The sequence below is a fragment of the Mustela nigripes genome, chromosome 12 (assembly GCF_022355385.1).
Source record: "Mustela nigripes isolate SB6536 chromosome 12, MUSNIG.SB6536, whole genome shotgun sequence".
NCBI classification, from domain to species: Eukaryota; Metazoa; Chordata; class Mammalia; order Carnivora; family Mustelidae; genus Mustela; species Mustela nigripes.
In genome coordinates this window covers 28,669,924-28,676,940 of record NC_081568.1, presented here as the reverse complement: position 1 = coordinate 28,676,940, position 7,017 = coordinate 28,669,924, and positions in this window count along the sequence as shown.

The following is a 7,017-nucleotide window of genomic DNA, read 5'->3' as shown; positions in this document are numbered from 1 at the left end:
TAGAGACCATGTCTCGTTTACTAGCACCTAACAGAACACATGTGTGATAAATATTCATTGAATGTATAACTGAATAAACAATGAATGAAAAATAAACTAGATTCCCATATAAAATAAATTACAGATGAAATTATAAATTTTATATTCTAAAACAAAATAAATTAATTTTTAAAAATTATAGATTACTTGTTAAATATAAGATTACTGAGTAAAGGATGTGAACAAATTTTTTAAATAAATATTTTGAAAGAAACAACACTTCATAATATCAAAGAAAAACTTAAATGTCTTCCAATTGAAGTTTTTAAAAAAATATATATACATATATCTATATATCTCATGTTTTTAGAGAATATTAGATTATAGGAAAATAAACACATAATAGAGCATAAGAATCAGAGAGAGTGTGTGTGTGTTTGTGTGTATAAAATGATCCCAATTCTATAATTTAAAAATTGGTTAGAAAGTATACCAAGAAATTATCTCTGAAAAGTAGATTTCTTTTCCATACTTACCTTTCTTTAATCCAAACTTTTTATTACTGACGAAGAACAACTAAACAATGTTATTAAAGAATTACTCTGAGTATTGCTGAGTATAGACAGAATATTTTACTAAACTTTCATGGAATGGAGAACTATCATGTTATGTATAATCTATTCAGAACTTAAACGTGATTGAAAATTATCCAGTTTATCTTTATTAAACTAATAGGATCCTGAAGCTAAAAATATAACCAAAAAAATCTTGAAACAGAAACTAAAGAAAATCTCAATTAAATAACAAAAATATTAATTCAATAGTAATTAAGAGAATCCACCATAATAATGTTCATAACAGGACTGCAAAGATGTGAACTTATCAATATAACATATAGGTCATCACATCGGGTTAAGTCAGAAAAAATATATATGATCATCTTAATAGATGCATAAAAGGTATTCAACATCCATCATATGTAAACTCTCTTAGAAAGCAAAACAGTGGGGATGGGAAATTATTCAATAAATAGCAATGTGAAATCTGGACATTAGCAAAAATGTATTTAGTGACTCATTCATAATTCTATCTACTTGAAACAGGTAGAATTAAAAATCAAGCAGCACTTAAGTGATTTCTACCAAATTTTTGACTGAGGATTTCAAAGCTTAGGAAAGTATTGAAAAACTTTTAAAAAGAAAAAACTTTTAAGATATACTATTCACAATTATTATTAACAGTCCAACATTTCTTGGACTAGTGATCAATTTAAATTTTAAATTGATTTAAACAATCCAACATTTCTTGGATTAGTGATCAACTTAAATTTTAAATCTAAATGTGAACACAATCTAAATTTTAAATGGAAAATTCATCCTAGTGGTATAAGCTAAGCAGACTTTCACAGTAAGTGATAAGTCAGAGACTTCATTTGTTCTTTAGTAGTTTGCACAGGACTTAACACGTATATAATAATATATTCTTAATGGAATCTATTCTTTTTATTTTTATTTATTTATTTTTTAAAAAGATTTTATTTATTTATTTGACAGAGAGAGAGATCACAAGTAGGCAGAGAGGGGCACTTGGGTGGCTCAGTGGGTTAAAGCCTCTGCCTTCGGCTCAGGTCATGATCCCAGAGTCCTGGGATGGAGCCCCACATTGGGCTCTCTGCTCAGCAGGGAGCCTGCTTCCTCCTCTCTCTGTCTGCTTCTCTGCCTATTTGTGATCTCTGTCTGTCAAATAAGTAAACAAAATCTTTAAAAACAAAAAACAAGTAGGCAGAGAGGCAGGCGGGGTGGGGGCGTGTGGCGCGGTGGGCAGGGGGTGGACAGGATCCCGGTTGAGCAGAGATCAGATGTGGGGCTGGATCCCAGGACCCCAGATCATGACCTGAGCCTAAGGCAGAGGCTTAACGACTGAGCCACCCAGGTGCCTAGAATCTATTCTTTTTAAAAACGTATCTTTCCCTCCAACTAATCTTGCAGTTACAGCAGCAACACACTGCTTGGCTAGCATGTTGTACATATTTATTGAATAAATGACCCACAAATGATCAAATTTTTTTTTTTTTTTTTTATTTATTTGACAGACAGAGATCACAAGTAGGCAGAGAAGCAGGCAAAGAGAGATGAGGAAGCAGGCTACCCGCTGAGCAGAGAGCCCGATGCGGGGCTCGATCCCATGACCCTGGGATCATGACCTGAGCCGAAGGCAGAGGCTTTAACCCACTGAGCCACCCAGGCGCCCCAAATGATCAAATTTTAATTAAAAATTAAATGTATCTGGGTTGCCCCCTCTACTGATACATTATCTGGGCAAGGAATATCCTATAGCTTGGAATAAAATCTAGGGAGAAACTCCATGGACTGTAAATTGGGATAGGACTTATATTACACATTTTGTCAAGTCACTTAACTTTTTAGGTTGACGATATTGTCTGTACCAAGTCTATTTTAACATTAATTAATTACACTGAGTCACTATACCACTATTACCCAAATATTTCACAGAACATTAGTTCTGCAAAATGATCCAGAAATAAAAATTCTTTGGCCATATTCCCCTCTTGACAATTTATCATGCATGTCAACATGTTGAATGTTCTGAAAAGTTCCTCAGTCAAGAAACCTAGTAAATTACATTTAATTCAATGTTTTTGATTATGAAACCTTTTTATCATAAACCCCTATTATTGTCTCTAATATTAAAATACTTTTCTGTGGAAAACCACATTACCTCATTCCAAATTCAAGTGATAATTATGCAAACATTTTGGAAATGGAAGGAATAGACATTGTTCAGAGTTTGTTTCCTAACTAAACCAAATAGGCCCACATGGTTAAAACAGGGCCGGTCTCTTAATTACATATTCTTGGAGCTTCTGGGTTTTTGTTATAAAATAAGTTTGTTATATAAGTCAACACATATTCACATTTACCTTTATCTTTCTAATACTTTTAATAATTTGAACCAGGTTTTAAAAGTAACTTGTGAAAATATAAAGTAATTTACTCAGGTAAAATCAGTAAGATATTTTTAAAAATTTAAAGGATCAGGATTTATATGGAAGAAGAAATGCAGTTTAGCAAGAATGGGTCAATTTTTAGCCTATTTTCATAAAATTAGAAGCCAAAATTACATCCTAAAATCTTGTATTTTTAAGTCTAACCTTTGTTGTTAAGTTGAAATTTCATTTCTATATGAAATAGAGCATTTCATCAAGCACACACCTTAAACACTTAGATTTAAATGATAAATTAATAGAGCTTCGATTAATCACTTAACTCTTACTACTAAGTTGCTTAACTTTCTAAACCCTTATTCCCTCATCTATAAGCTAGACATTATTGTGGCCAACTAATATGGCTAAGGGTAAGAATTAAAGGAGATACGCTTGTAATGTTTTAGCAATATGCATAGCATATAATCAATTTTAAATAAATGTGATTATTTAATGTGTAATTCTAACTCTGATATTAGGCAAATTATCGCAAATAACCCAGTTTTGCATTTTTTAAGGTTTATTTATTTATTTATTTGGCAGACAGAGATCAGAAGTAGGCAGAGAGGCAGGCAGAGAGAGAGCACTCGGCGAAGCAGGCTCCCTGCTGAGCAGAGAGCCAGATGCAGGGCTCCACCCCAGGACCCTAAGAATAGGACCTGAGCAGAAGGCAGAGGCTTTAACCCAGGAAGCCACCCAGACGCCCCAACCCAGTTTTGTATTTTTAAAATACTATCTAGCTCATAGAACTCATGTAAATATTTTGTAATGAAAATATTTTTTTAAAAATCCCCAAATTCCTCTTGAGAATTTAAAAATGCTTTCTCTCTTTAATTTCTCTCCTCTACCAAAAAATGAGGATCACCAATTAACTTTTCACAGATTTTTCTGAAACTCCCTATGTTACTAAAATTATAAACCAAGAAACATCCTTGGCTTTACTAGAAATGAATATGCTGTGACTATGATATCATAAGATTGTTTCAATTTCATTGATAAATAAAGTGTTTGAAAACAATTGGCCCAAGTCACAGAGAATTTATGGAAAAGGCAAAAATAAGCTGTGCAAGTCCCAATACTCAATTCATCACCACATGTAATAAAAGCCCAGGCTATAATACAACTACTTATACTCAGGTTATCACAGAAATTGTGTATGTACTACAACATCATTAATTATTGCTTATTACATGTTCCAGAAAAAAATTATTAATGTTCTTAAGGATTTAATTGGTTTAAAAGAAATGATTAAAAAATACTTCACACATTTTAGACTCTTTATGACAGAGAAAAAACTGGGAGTTGATGGGGGGGTGGGAGATGGACTAGGTGGGTGATGGGTATTAAAGAGAGCACCTGTGAAGAACACCGGGTATTGTATGTAAGTGATGAATCACTGAATTCTACTCCAGAAATCACCTTGTACTGTACGTTAACTAAGTAAAATTTAAATAAAAACCAAAATAACAAAACAAAAGAAAAAAAACCTTCTACCTCTTCAATTCTGCTTTGGTTAAAAGCCAAAGAAAAAGTGATGTAATCACTATATATGTACACTATTGTGGGAGAGCAACCTGAATCCCATGTCTACATTTTTAATTTGGCTCTACCAGGACCTAGTAATGTGACCACTTTAAATGAATCTTTGTGGCTAAACTGTTTTCAGCTTAAAATAAGGAAGATAACTTAAGGAACTGTTCGTCTTTTACTTAAAGGCAGTATGCACCTGTGGGGAGGGCATGGCATAGAAGGTAGGTCTGGGGGCATCTAGGTGGCTCAGTGGGTTGAGCCTCTACCTTTGGATGGGGTCATGATCTCAGGGTCCTGGAATCGAGCCCGGGTTGGGCTTTCCCCTATGCGGGGTGACTGCTTTTCCTGCTCTCTGCCTACTTGTGAGTTCTCTCTCTGGGTCAAATAAATAAATAAAATCCTTAAAAAAAAAAAAAAAGGCACATCCGGGTTTTTATCCTTGCATTATAGTAATTCTTACTAGTTTGTATCTTTCAGAAAATTCCCCAAACGAAAGCTCATTCGTTTTTTTCAGTAAAAAGTAAATGAAGTAAATCCTGTAAAGTTCCAGGTAGGTGCTGAAGCAAAGTTACTATCTCCCCATCAAATCTACACTTCCCTCGTTCTTACAGAACCTTGCCTTCTTCTTTGGACTGATTTCAGCCAGTAACCAAATATCTGGGCACGTGGATATTTTTATTTATTTTAAGCACTAAAAATCACAAAAATCAAATGACATTTAATGTAATTACATACATCATGAGCTAACTTCATTGAAAATGATGCATTTGCAGGAAACCAGAGCTGTCCTGGTAAATCTAAGTCGTACAGTTTTCCTCCTCTTACTGTACACAGCCAGCTTCTCAGGAGTCTCAAATATTTCAGGTGTTAAGTTTAACTGCTGATTCTATTTATAGTATTTGAGCACAACCCACTTGCCCTCCCAGCCCTGACCTTTTAGGCACCTGGAGGAAGAGGTCCAGAACTAAGCATTTGTATTAGCGATTGGTAGTTTTGGGGGGATCCATGAAGAGTGCCAGGTGAGTGTTTGTATTTGTGGAAGGAGACTCAGTAACGGGGCCCTGGTGTTAGAGTATCATCTAATTAGTAATTAGGAGAAAAGCTGTGAAGCCACTTACCTGCGCCGAAAGCCTCGGATTAAACCATTCTTCCCAGTGAGTTCCTATTTGGGAAAGAAGGAGGATACAACTTCAAATTCTCAAATCAGCTACACTTACTTTATTGTACAAGTTTGTTGATTGCAACTTGTTCTATTGATTTCATTGCTGAGGGTGAAGTTCTCTTATTCAGCACGGACGAAAGAAGTAATATTTGTACGAAAATCTTCCCCCACCGCTCCGGGAAAATGGAATCGTCCACTGGCGCTCCGTGTGGTCCACACTCCGCTCAGCTAGTGGCTCACCGTGTACCTCGGTGGCTCTATTTGGTTCTGTATTTGGCCTTGTGGATGGTTGTGTGTGTGTATTGGGGAGGAGATCAAGGAGCTGTAAATTATAGCACAGAGAGGACAATTCTCTTATTTAAAGTCAACGCTAAAAGAGATTTTAGAGAATATATATAATGAAAAAAAGGAAAATACTCAAAGAATTGCATAGACAATACGATATTTAAACTACAAATGAAACGTTTATTTTTCCTTTTTACATAATTGACAATGTTATAAATTAAGTGGGTTCCTTTGAATACTTTCTAAATATAATGCATTAAATATGGTTTAAAGTTTGTGAAAAATGAAATGTGAAGTATATTTTTTCAAATAAGAATTGATATATATTTTTCTGACCTTAATTTTAATACATGATCATTGGTTTAAAAGGCAAAACAATGCACAAAGTCATACGAGCAGAAAGTAAAATCACCTGAAATCTCACCATTCAGATAAGCACTACTAAAATTTCATTAAACAATTTTTTAGTCATCTTATGATGTATACACATACACACATATATACATATTTACTATTATCTTATGTAACTGGACATTCTATATGCATGCTGCCTTGTACACTGCTTTCTGATAAATTACTATGTTGTGTACGTCTTATGTCATTTAACAACTGGGTGGTATGATTGAACAACAGGTTGTTTACTCAACTTTTGTTGAAGGACAACTAAATTGTTTTCAATATTTTTTATAACATAATAACACTATAGAGAATATCTATATTATCTATAATCGTTGGGTTCTTTTTGGGTTATCTCCTTAGAATAAACTTCTAGAAGTAGAATTGTTGGAGCAAAAGAAAATTATATTCATTTAAAAATTTGGTAAAAAAAAAATAGATCAATTTACAATCCCAAACAGTACAAGAGAATGTCCATTTCTCAACATCAGCAAGTATTATAAGTCCTTTTTTTTTGATAATGCCGAATGTTTCTCTTTTTTTGCATTTTTATTATTAATTAAGCTGAATATCTTTTCTTATATTTGTTCATTTAAATTTCATCTTCTGACATTTTTCATGTTACTTACATATTATTCTATTATGGCAACCATCTAAATTA